The following is a 12,204-nucleotide window of genomic DNA, read 5'->3' as shown; positions in this document are numbered from 1 at the left end:
AGCTCACAGCGCCGTCGTTGTTCCTTCACCTCGGCACTTCCTCGCTCCCCGCTGACCGCACCACCTTCCTTTCTGTTCCACGCCGACTCTCCAGCGCCATCCCTCCACCCTCGCCTGCCACCGTAGCCTACTCGTCGGTGTGCGGCCATGCGCGCTGCTGCCTGTGCATGTGGCCAGCAGGCCACGGCCCGCCTACACCCGGGCTGACACCACCTGGGAGCTCTGCCTGCTGCCGCGAGGCTGCCCAGCCACTCCCTCACCGTCGCCGGTGAACAAGCCGGCCGAATCGCCGAGGATGCTCCTCCGGCCATGGCGTCAACGAACTGAGCTCCAGCGGGTCCGGCTCTGGCGCATCCACTAGCAGCGGCGAGGATGCTCCCGCGGCGACTACTACTCGAACGGAAGAGCACCGTGCGCCCGCACGTGGCTCTAGCTCCGAGCTCGGTGGCCGGCCATGGCGGCAACGAACTGAGCAGATCGAGAGATCCGAGTTCGCCGTCCTAGGCCTCGCCGTCGAGTGAGGGTCGCGCGGGGGTGGGGCGCGGGTGGGGCCTGCCCGTGGCGGCGCTAGGCCAAGGGCCGGGGTGGCGCTGGAGCAGCTGAGCTCCTAGCACGCTCGGCCTCAGCGTCCATGGCAAGGAGAGAGAGGAAGAAGATGGCTGACCCGTGGGGCCCACCTGTAAGAGGGGTAAAAGGGACATTTCACACTTCTGTTAGCTACCATTTCCTCCCCAGCTGGCGGTAGTGGCACGTAAGGATGTGAAAAGTTGAAGCGGTGGTTGAGAGAGAAGATGAACTTTTTTCAATGGCTTATAGGAAAGTTGTATCTTTTATAATGGCTCACAGGAAATTGTCTCTTTCTAAAATCATTTAAATTATTAATTCTTATTCCGATTAGAAGTAGCTTTGAAGGTGGTTTTTGTTTTTAACTAAAAAATCAGTAAACATCTGAAATATTTTAAACAACAAAAAATATCTCTAAAGATTACAAAAGGTAAAAAAAAATCTACATGCAGATTAGTGCACGATAAATCGAAACAAAATATTTAGAGCTGGTGAAAATATATCTAAAAGCTTCAAAAAGATTATACTTAGCTCTAGAAAATGGGGAAATTATCCATAAAAATCTGATTTTTTTTTTCCAAAGCATTATAATCAAAATCAATGTCTAAATGTGTCCTAAAAACTTTCCACTACAAAAACATAAGACCCAAATCATGAATGCATTCAACATTAGTGCATGCTGCATTCATGATAGTTGGGTCTCATTTACTTGTTGTGTAAAGTTTAAAATGTGTTTGGATGTTGATTATGATGTTTTGAGAATTTTCTAATTTTTTCTATACCTAAATCTAACTTTTCGAAGCTTCTAGATATAAGAGGCAGCCAAATTGATGCATTCAGATACATGACTTGGACTATCAACTATTAACACAGTGTGAATCTTTTACTTAATTACTTGATATATATATGTGGAAACATACCAATTGGCAATAGCTCCTATTGACTTGCAAGATTGCAGCTGCAACATTGTTCGCTAGCTACCATGACTGTTCATCGTGATTACCAGAGGATTGACATTATATATCAGCGAGTAAATAAATATAGTTTGGTTCCCATCGTAATAAAACCAAAAATGAGATGACATGTTCTAGGCTTTAGCTTCAGTCCAACCAATTGGCATGACATTGTTCGCTAGCTACCGTTGCAGTTGAAAGTTGAAGACATAGTAGCCCTAGAAGACAGGTGAAGACCCTACTCACTACCAGCCAAGTAAAGGACGTAATTTATTAAAGGGTACTGCTGGCGATATCCCGGTAATCATCGGGTCCCATCGTTCAGACCCAATGTGTCGGTGTTTTCGGACCATCGACGAGTAAATTTGTATTTATGCATCTGGCTCGGATAGTGTGCTCAGAGGACACAAGAATTTATACTGGTTCAGGCGGAATGTCCCTACGTCCAGTTCGCTGCTGCTCGTGTTACCGGCACTTGGTTTGCAGTAGGGGTTACAAACAGGCGAGAGAGGGAGAAGATCCCAAATCTCTAATGGAAGGAGTAAACGGGTGCTGAAAGCTCGCTTGGCGCTCAGCCGTATGCTCATGTCGTGCTCTTGTGTCCAGATCCCTTTTCATGGGGCGCCCTGCTTCCCTTTTTATAGGCGAAGGGAAATCATGGGTTACAGAGGAGGAAAAGAAGAAGAACGAGATAGAGAAGAAGGCTTCCAGGGTTGTCGGGTCCTTCTTCTTCTTCATACGGGTCCCGCCGATCCTGTAGATGTCAACAGGGACGGCTCCATATCACGGCCCTGTTCGTCACTAACGCCATGCGCAGGCGTTATCTGCCGGTCATGGCATTCACTCTGTCCCGGCGGACGTCGTGGTGAACTGACGCGCCTGTCAGCGTCCGTACGAGGATTAGGCAGAACAGCACCAGCACGTCCGACACTGTTCTTGATGTGAATCCCCAGGTATGGCCCGTCATGGCCACGGATTACATCGAGGCGTGCCAGCCTCTTCCCTAGCGTTAGAGTTTTGACCCAGGCCCATACGCTTGGACCTAGAGTGGTTGACGGCGGTATGGGTCCCTGTCGGACGAGATGGAACCCGCGTCCTTGAGGTCGAGCGAGACAGAGCCCATGACCTTGGGCGAGACGAAAACCATATCCTTGGGGTCAGGCGAGGCGGAGCCCACACCTAAGGGGTCAGGCGAGACGGAGCCCGCAGCCTCGAGGTCGGGAAAGACAGAGGCCGCGGGCTCCAGGTCAGGCGAGACGGAGCCTACGGCCTTAGGCGAGACGAAAACCGCATCCTTGGGGTCCGGCGAGACGGAGCCCGCACCCAAGGGGTCGGGCAAGACGGAGCCCGCGACCTCGAGGTCGGGCAAGATGGAGCCCGTGGCCTCGAGGTCAGACGAGACGGAGCCCGCGGCCTTAGGCGAGACGGAACCCGCATCCTTGGGGTCGGGCGAGATGGAACCCACATCCTTGGGGTCGGGCAAGACGGAGCCCGCGGCCTCGAGGTCGGGCGAGACGGAGCATGTGGCCTTTGGGTCGGGTGAGACCTTTTAATACGTCTCAAGCCATCCGGGGAAGTCAGCGTGGGTGCTAACTTCCTTCCTTTGGGTATCCCTAATATCGATACCCGACAGTAGCCCCCGAGCCTGCGGAGGAGTAGAATACTCCTTTGGAGGCTTTTCTAGATGGGAGGACTCTGAGGGCCTTAGCCTTCTTTTTTGGGCCCTCGGTGTGTCCTGGTAGGACAGCGATTCCCTTTTGTCACGATCGGTCTTCTTGGGGGCATGTAACCGTAGGATTCGGGGGGTCAGAAAGATTTTCCTTGATTCTGGTCCCCTAGGATCTGATCGGTCTGCTGTCGTACTATGATCGCGCGTTCAGTCTCCTTGCAAGTCCAACTTCCCTCGAGCCACCGCGCATAGCAGGGGTCCGGTTGAGGGTCGGCTCGTCTTTGTGATCGTCATCCCTCAAGCGTTTTTTTGATAAAACAGAGGGGCTGAGCCGTGCCATGTACTGGGAACCAACCAAGACTCGAACATGGGCCGAGAGGCCCTCAACGCTCGTGTGCCTAGGTACTGGCCACTAGTAGGCCCATCCCTTCCCACCCCTCGCTCTAAGGGTGCCCCGGAGCGGCTGTTAACCCATCGGCGGGACAACCTTTGAACTCCTGGTCCTGAATGGGCCATAGGAGCGTTTTTAGCTCTGTATCCCTCCTTACCTACGATGGTTCATAGGCCATCGACTGGGTGAACCGTCATCCAGTGTGTCCTTCGAGGGCGCGGCCAGAGATAGCATGCGCACGATCTTCGGAGGGAGGTGACATGACACGGCGCAGCAGGCGCGTGAACCTAGGTGGACGGTTCGCCTTCTCGCCCCACTCTGTCCTATAAATAGCGGCCTCCCCTTCATGTTTCTACACACCAAAACCACAGCCTTACCTTCTTCGTTTCTCCGCCGCCGCCGTTCGGATCTATTGTGCTTGCTAATCCACCGCCGGAGCCCTAGATCTATAGCTTCTGCTTCTCCGCCGCCACCTTTGCTTCTCCACAGCCGCCTTCATCCTCTATGGATTCGTTGTACCGCTCCGATGTTACCCATGCGTGCATGGAGGGCCTCGTTAAGCATGGTCTTCTCTGCGGGAGGACCAATGCGGTAGAGTGGCTTGTGCCCAGCCGTGAGGATGCGCCGACGCCGCCTGATGGCTACATCGTCTCCTTCGTGCCCTTCCACGAGCGTGGACTTGCGGTTCCTCCCCACCTATTCTTTCGGGGTCTGCTGCACCACTATCAGATCGAGCTGTAGCATTTAAACCCCAATGGGATCTAGCCCCACTTTGAGCCGTGGAGATATTTCTTCTCCATCTCCTTGATCAAGAAGAAGGAGAGAGGCTGGGAGACCCCAGTGCAAATGGGATGCACGGGCATCCACCTCTAAGGGCAACGGGCGGCCAAGTACATGCCCTGCCAGCTCTCTAGATCCAACAATGGGAGACACTCGCATTGGCTCTACATGAAGAACGACCCTGCCACTCCCTTGCCAGTCTTCTCCGGGCATCTAGTCGAAGAGGTACTACCGTCATGGCCATGGGGGCCACCCATCAAAGAGAAGAAGAGGATACGTGACCTCCTTGAGGCCATCACGTTCTTGAAGACCCACAGCCTCCGTGGGCCGGTGTCATTGGGGGGTATTATGCAAGGAGGGTGGCGCCGTTGATGACGCGCGTCCTCCTACTGTACGGGATCACGCCCGGTGCGTAGCTCATCAGGATGATGCTCGCCCAAGGGCTACTCCGCAACAGCAAGGTCACACAGCGCATCAAGGAGGCCATGGGGGAGGGCAACGCCGTGTTCCTGATCTCATTGCATCCCGTGATGCTGCCGGACACGGGCTTCATCGAGCTACCGATAGGGTTAGTCTTCCAAGATTCTATCGCACCGTTGCCAGAGCACATGGCCATGAGGGTGGCGAACCATGTCATGGATGAACATAGGAAGAAGAGGAAGGATGATGAGGAGAAGAAACAACAGTTGAAGCAGTGAGCAAAGCTATAGCGAGGGAAGCAGCATCAAGGTTCGTCGGGAGAAGAGGAGGAAGAAGAGGAGGAGGAGGAGGAGGATTGCTCCGGATGAGGACTCGCCTTCGCCGTAGGTGGGGCCCTTCCTACAGCATGCCACGGGGTAGGAGGGGGAGGACATGCCCCCGGAGCAGGCGAAATCAAACCGCCCCGCCCCAGTTGGCTAGGTATGATATGACCGTGCTTTCGACCCTCATGTTCTCTTTCCACGCCTCTAAGTCTTGTCTTCTTCGTAGATCCTGATGGCCCGCAGCTGGGAGATGCAGCGAAGTGAGGGACTAGCCACATAGCTTGCTGTCGCCCATTAGGAGGTGGCTGAGCTTGCCCCTAGCACCTAGGAGGTGGCCGACCTCTGAGTTAGGGAGAAGGACGCTCGCGATGACACCCGTGAGGCCGAGGAGAAGCTCACGGCCCTAATCGAGAGGGTGCGCACGGACATCGTGGAGGCCAAGCGGCTACGGAAGGAGCGGTATGATTTGCTCTAGGCCATAGAGGAGCTCCGCACGGGGATTGACCTAGCTTGCTAGGAGCGCATCGACGCTCAGCAACGGATCGACCACCTCAAGGATGAGCTTTAGGGGGAGAGGGACCTGAAGGTTGTAGCCAAGGGCATGTCCACCAGGCTCACCATGGAGGTCGGTCAGTGCCAAGAAGAGGTCCGGCGCCTGGAGGCCGAGGTGACCTGGCAGCGCAATGAGGTGCGTAGGCTTCGGTCGAATGTGAATGGTAAGTCTCTGGTTTCTCTTGTTGTCTTTCTCCCTGGAATCTGTGGTAAGCCTTTTGACATGGTCGGTATGTGACTTGGGCAAGTCTCGACAACAAGCTCAGGGTAGAGGTGGTGAAGATCCATGGCCTAGAGAAGGAGCTCAATGAGGTGAAGGACACCCTCTAGAAGGAGCGCAACAAACACGACAACCTACGTGTCACCGTCCAGCTAGTCTATGACAAGCACGAGCTGGCTCTGGAGTAGGAGACAAGCTCGCTTGTGGTGCGCGCCACCCAGATCATGGACTAGGCATGTGATATGGCAAGGGGCACACTTCGCTTTAGCATTCACCGATCGTTCATGATCGCCCGTTCTCATTACGAGAACATCGATCTGGCGACGATGAGCCAAGGCTTTGCGCCCGTCTATACCGACGCCAAGCTGGACGATAATGAGAAGGAGGTGGCCCCCTGGCACATGACCTTTCTACCAAGATAGAAGATGAAATCATCCCCCTGAGGGGTTAGTTTAGTCAGATAGGTCAGACGGCGTATTTGTAATAAGCGGACAAGTTCTAACCCTTTTGTTTCAATTAAACAAGCTTGTTCTTTTGTTTTGGTTGAACAAATTTGTTCTTTCTCCCTTTTTATGTGTAAAAAGGGTTAATGCGTTCCAACTCTTCCTATTGTTAAGATTGTAGAGCTCGAGGTGTGGGCGAAAAACTCTGATCACGCTAGTAAGCAAGAGTGTCGTAGCCGCTGGGGCATAGGTTTCTTACAGTCCGACCAGTTTTACTCAGCGTTCGTTTTCACAAACCTTGCCTCTAGGTTTTTAACGTGAGAAAGGGTTGGGTACAACAGCTATTTTAGAATGGATATATATATACCCTTATTAGCCCTCGAGTGAGGCCCGACCCCTTGCCGTTGCCAGGGTCAAGTTTCACTAAAGATCAAGGAGACGATAGCGAAACTGGTAAGAGAAAGCATTTTTTATTTCAGAAATGTTATTCTTAGTTTTTGTACATACCCCTCCCTAGGATCTGAGCCATCGTCCTATGACTGCGCATTCGGTCTCCTTGCGAGTCTAATTTCCCTTAAGCCCCCACGTGTTGCAGGGGTCCAGTCGAGGGGTTAGCTCATCTTCAAGATTGTCATCCCTCAAGCGTTTTTTTCGATAAAATGGAGGGGCTGAGCCGTGCCACGTTTTTCCTTGATGGACAAAACATGGTGCTCGGTGAGCTATTAATGGGCTAGTCTGAGTGGGGCCCTAGCTTCCCATTTGCGGGGGTCCGACATGGGTCAGCTGGTGACCGACTCTAGATTCTTAGTGCCCAATCCATATAGTTCTCGGGTCCGTTCGACCGGTCCCAAGGGCTCATTGCCTTTCTTCAAGGAAAAACCATGGACTGGGAACCGACCAAGACTTGAACATGGGTCAGGATGCCCGTGGTGCTCGTGTGCCCGGGTACTGGGCGCTAGTGCGCCCATCCCTTTCCACCCCTAACTCTAAGGGCACCCTAGAGTGGCTGTGAACCTATTTTACTCAGCGTTTGTTTCTAACCCTTGCTTCTAGATCTTAACATGAGAAAGGGTTGGGCATAGAGAATGTCTACTAGATAAATATGCTCTTATCAGCCCCTAAGTGAGGCCTGACCTTGCCGTAGCTAGGGTCGGGTGTCACTAAAGATCGAGGAGACGATAGCGAAATCGATAAGAGAAAGCGTGTGTAGATTAAGGGTAAAAGTGACGTAGTTGTTTGATGTTCTAGGCATTGATGAAGACTTCACCATCGATGGTCTTGAGCTTATAGGTTCCTAGTTAGAGCACCTCCATGACAAAGTATGGTCCCTCTCATGATGGAGAGAGCTTGTGGCGGTTCTTGTTGCTCTGGATGAGGCAGAGCACCAGGTCCCCGACGTTGAAGGCCCGACCCCACACTCGACGGATGTGGTACCGGCGCAATGCTTGCTGGTACTTGGCCAAGAGAAGGAGGGCAATGTCGCGTGCTTCATCTAGCTGGTCCATGGCATCCTCAAGGGATGCCTCAGCTCCCTTTTCGTCATACGCCCTGACCCTCGGCGCTCCATAATCGAGGTCGGTCAGGAGGATAGCCTCAGAACCGTAGACCATGAAGAATGGCGTGTAGCTAGTGGCCTGGCTGGGGGTCGTCCTTAGGATCCAGAGCACCATGGGAAGCTTCATGACCCATTGTCTGCCTAACTTGTTCAACCGGTTGAAGATCCTAGGCTTGAGGCCTTATAGGACCATGCCATTCGTGCGCTCAACCTACCTGTTTGTGCGGGGGTGCGCCACGGCAGCCCAATCGACGCGGATGTGGTATTCATCACAGAATCGGAGGAACTTTTTCCTGGTGAACTACGTGCCGTTGTTCATGATAATGGAGTTTGAGACTCCAAAGCGATGGACGATGTCAAGGAAGAACAGCACGGCTTAGTCGGACCTGATCACGGAGATCAGTCGAGCCTCTATCCACTTTATAAGCTTATCTATGGTGACAAGCAAGTGTGTATAGCCCCCGGGTGCCTTCTTGAGAGGTCCGACCAGATCGAGCCCCTAGACCACGAACGACCACATGATGGGGATCGTTTGGAGTGCTTGAGCCGGCAGGTGGGTCTGTCGAGCATAGTATTGACACCCTTCAAAGGTGTGCACAATCTATTAAGCGTTGGCTACTATAGTTGACCAGTAGAAGCCTTGTCAGAACTTGTTTCCGACCAGGGTCCTAGGTACGGCATGGTGTTCGCAGACCCCCGCCATGGATATCACTTAGTAACTGATTCCCTTGTTTGATGGAGATGCAGCGCTGTAGGATCCCAGTGTGGCTTCGCCTATAGAGCTCGCCCTCAATAATGACAAAGGACTTGGCGCAACACGTGAGACGCCGAGCCTTCGTTTTGTCTATCGATAGTGCCTCACGGAGGAGGTAGTCAAGGTAAGATGTCCTCCAGTCGGCCAGAGGGTCGGGCTCTATCGTTGGATCCTCGTCAAGCTCCATGGCTTCAGGGTTGGATGGAGCCACCGGCTAGTTAGCCCCTTAGCCCAGGGCAGGCGGCCCATCACCGGTCTATTCCGGCTCCTTGTAGTAGACCGAGGGCTTGTACTGGTCACTAGTGAAGACGCCCGTCGACACCGGCTCTCGGCCGAACACCATTTTTGCCAGCGTGTTGGCCACCTCGTTGAGACGCCTCGGGATGTGATTGAGCTCGTGGCCATCGAACTTGTCCTCCAGCTAGCGGACTTCTTGGCAATACGCAACCATCTTGGCATTGTGGTAGCTTGATTCCTTCATGACTTCATCGATGACCAGCTAGGAGTCACCCCAGACGTCAAGTCGTCAGATACCCAACTTGATAGCGATGCGTAGGCCATTGATGAGTGCCTCATACTCGGCCATATTATTGGAGGAGGGGAAATGGATGTGAACCTGTTGACACCGTTTTTTGCACATGTCAAAATAATCGGAGTGGACTAATCGGCAAGGGGAAAGTTATTGAATACTTTGATAGCTGATGAAAGCCAATTTGAAAAGATGGTTGCCGATAGCTGGTGATGGTCGATGGAAAGGTTGATTTGGACTCGGGCGTTGCCGATGAGGTTGGAGGTATTATTGTCGATGCCGATGAAGGGAGGCTTGAGGACTACTGCCGATGAAACATCGAGTATGCCGATGAAGGGAGGCTTGAAGACTACTGCCGATGAAACAGGGAGTATGCCGATGAAGGAAGACTTGAAGACTACTGCCGATGAAATAGGGAGTATGCCGATGGAAAAGAGGACGGTGAGGTTTCCATCGTAATTGAGGCGGACAGGGAAATAGATAGGAGTTGATTTCCTTTTCTATATTTGTTAGGGTATGATTCATGTAAGAGTCACGTGTTCCTTAGATATGGGATTGGTGTCCTAGTTGTGTTTGGTTGTGTCTCTTTAGATCAGGGTATAAATATGGAGTAAGGGGCAATGTAATAGAGAACATCAATCAATATCAAAACCAATTTTTACTCTTATTCGCATCTACTTATTTTTCGGCGACTTCGTCAATTCGCATATTTTTTCCTTTTTTACGAGTTCTCATTGATTCGGCGAGCTGCATCGTTTCAGTGCGACCTTCGGCGATTCTTGAGTTCCGCGTGAACACCTCTTGGCCGTGACTTCCGGGCGCATCGCTGTTGTCAGGACCAAAGTGTTCGTACCTTCATCCTTGTCGATTAGCAGGTCAAATCGACTGGCACGCTTTGGATATCGATTCGGGTATTAGCCCTTTGTGTTTGCAGATCCACTTTTGCATCAACACATCTTTTGGCAATACTGTTCATAATGCTGTGGTTCAAACTCTCAAAGAAGGACAAGCGGCACCACATTACGTTGGGCCTGCCTATCATCAACCAGAGCCAGCATCTGTCAAAACTCCATCGGCTCCTTCGGCCGTTGTGGGTACAGAAGTTACTTCCCCTCCAGTATTGGCAGGCTCACCTAATATTCAATCTACACCGATACAATCAGATCAGGTACTACCAGGAGGGCGAGTTCAGCTTAATACAGATCTATCGGCATCAGCTATGTCAGGCCCTGTGTCTCAGAATAGCCAGATTCCTACTAATTGGTGGGGATATGGCATGCCTCCAGAGTCATCTGCTTTCAATCCTAGATTACCTCAAGTGTTTGATGCAGTAGGAAGAGCGCCTATACCATCGGCCGTTTCGCCGATGGCTCAAGTGCCTCAATATGCCGCAACTACTTCTGTGCAACCAACTCCAGGAGGTTTCCAGATGCCTATGGTTCAAACATTCAATTCAAGTCCATCGGCGAGCTTACTGCCGATGCAGCAGAAAGCCCCTGCTATGAGTCAAACTGGGGTTCAGTTCATGCCTCAAACTAGTTATAATTATCCAACAATATCAGCAAATTACCAGCCATCGGTAAGTTTTGTACCGATGAGTTCTAATAATGATTAGTCAGGACAGTTACCTGTTCAACATACAGTTCAGCGAAATCAGCAGGTTGCAGGGATTCAACAAGGTCATATGCAAGCTGGTTTCCAGAATCAAGCATCGGCAGCCCAGCCGATGAATCCTTTCCAACAGGCTAATGGGCCACAAGTAACGGCAAATATGCCGATTGCTGGAGATCGTGGGCTACAAAGATATGTGGAGGGATGTCAGCAGGCACCTCCTGTAGAAATTCAACCAGTTCGTCAGCAGGAGGCTGATGCTTTTTGGGCCGATAAGATAGCAGAAATTATGAAGGATCAATTTGGGATAAAGCCCAAGGTCAATACTTATTCTTATCGGACTCCATACCCTCCTGCATACGATTTAATTCCTCTCCCAAATCGGTACAAGGTACCGGATTTCACTAAATTCTCTGGGCAAGATGATACATCAACAATGGAACATGTCAATCGCTTCATTATTCAATGTGGAGAGGCAGCTAACAGAGATGAATTAAGAGTTCGATTATTTTCATCATCTTTGTCTGGATCAGCATTTACATGGTTCATTTCATTACCACCAAATTCTATTATTACTTGGGTTGATCTAGAAAAACAATTCCATAAATATTTCTTTGCTGGAATCCATGAAAAGAAGCTTACCGATTTAGTAAAATTGAGACATCGTAATGATGAATCGGTAGAGAACTTTGTACAAAGGCTACGAGATGTAAAAAATAAGTGCTACAGCCTGGTGCTGGATGATCGGCAGCTTGCCGATCTGGCTTTTCAAGGGTTATTGCCACATCTTAAAGACAGATATGCTTCTCAGGAGTTTGAAAGCCTCAGTCATCTTGTGCAAAGGATCTCTGATCAAGATACTAGGGTTTTTTAACCTAAAAAGAACTGGAGTAAAAAGGTATCATTTGTTGAAGAAGTAGGAGATTCTGACTCTGATGAAGAACCAGTTATCGGCTTAGCTGAGTGGGTTAAGAATAAAAAGCCGATATCATGTCCCTTTGGTCAAAAAGAGCCAGAAAAGTTTACCTTTGATATCACCAAGGCCGATAAAATATTTGATCTTCTGCTTCAAGAGGGCCAAATTAAGCTGTCACCTAATCATGTGATCCCATCGGCAGAAGAGTTGAAGAAGATTTTGTACTGCAAATGGCACAATGCAACTTCACACAGTACAAATGAGTGCAAGGTATTCAGGCAACAGTTACAATCGGCTATTGAATCTGGGAGAATTAAGTTTGGTACTTCCAAGGCCCAGAAGCCGATGAAAATTGATCAACACCCTTTTCCAGCAAATATGTTGGATGCCAAAGGAAAGACCAAGGTATTGACGTTAGAGGCTGCTGCGAAAAACGCGTCAGTGGACCCCCAACATCGGATGACTACCGATGATGCAAAGAGTAAGGGTTTGCTAGGAGAAAGCAGTAGTTCCAAAAATCCTCC

The sequence above is a fragment of the Miscanthus floridulus genome, chromosome 11 (genome assembly GCF_019320115.1).
Source record: "Miscanthus floridulus cultivar M001 chromosome 11, ASM1932011v1, whole genome shotgun sequence".
Taxonomy (NCBI): domain Eukaryota; kingdom Viridiplantae; phylum Streptophyta; class Magnoliopsida; order Poales; family Poaceae; genus Miscanthus; species Miscanthus floridulus.
Note: the sequence above shows the minus strand (reverse complement) of the source record.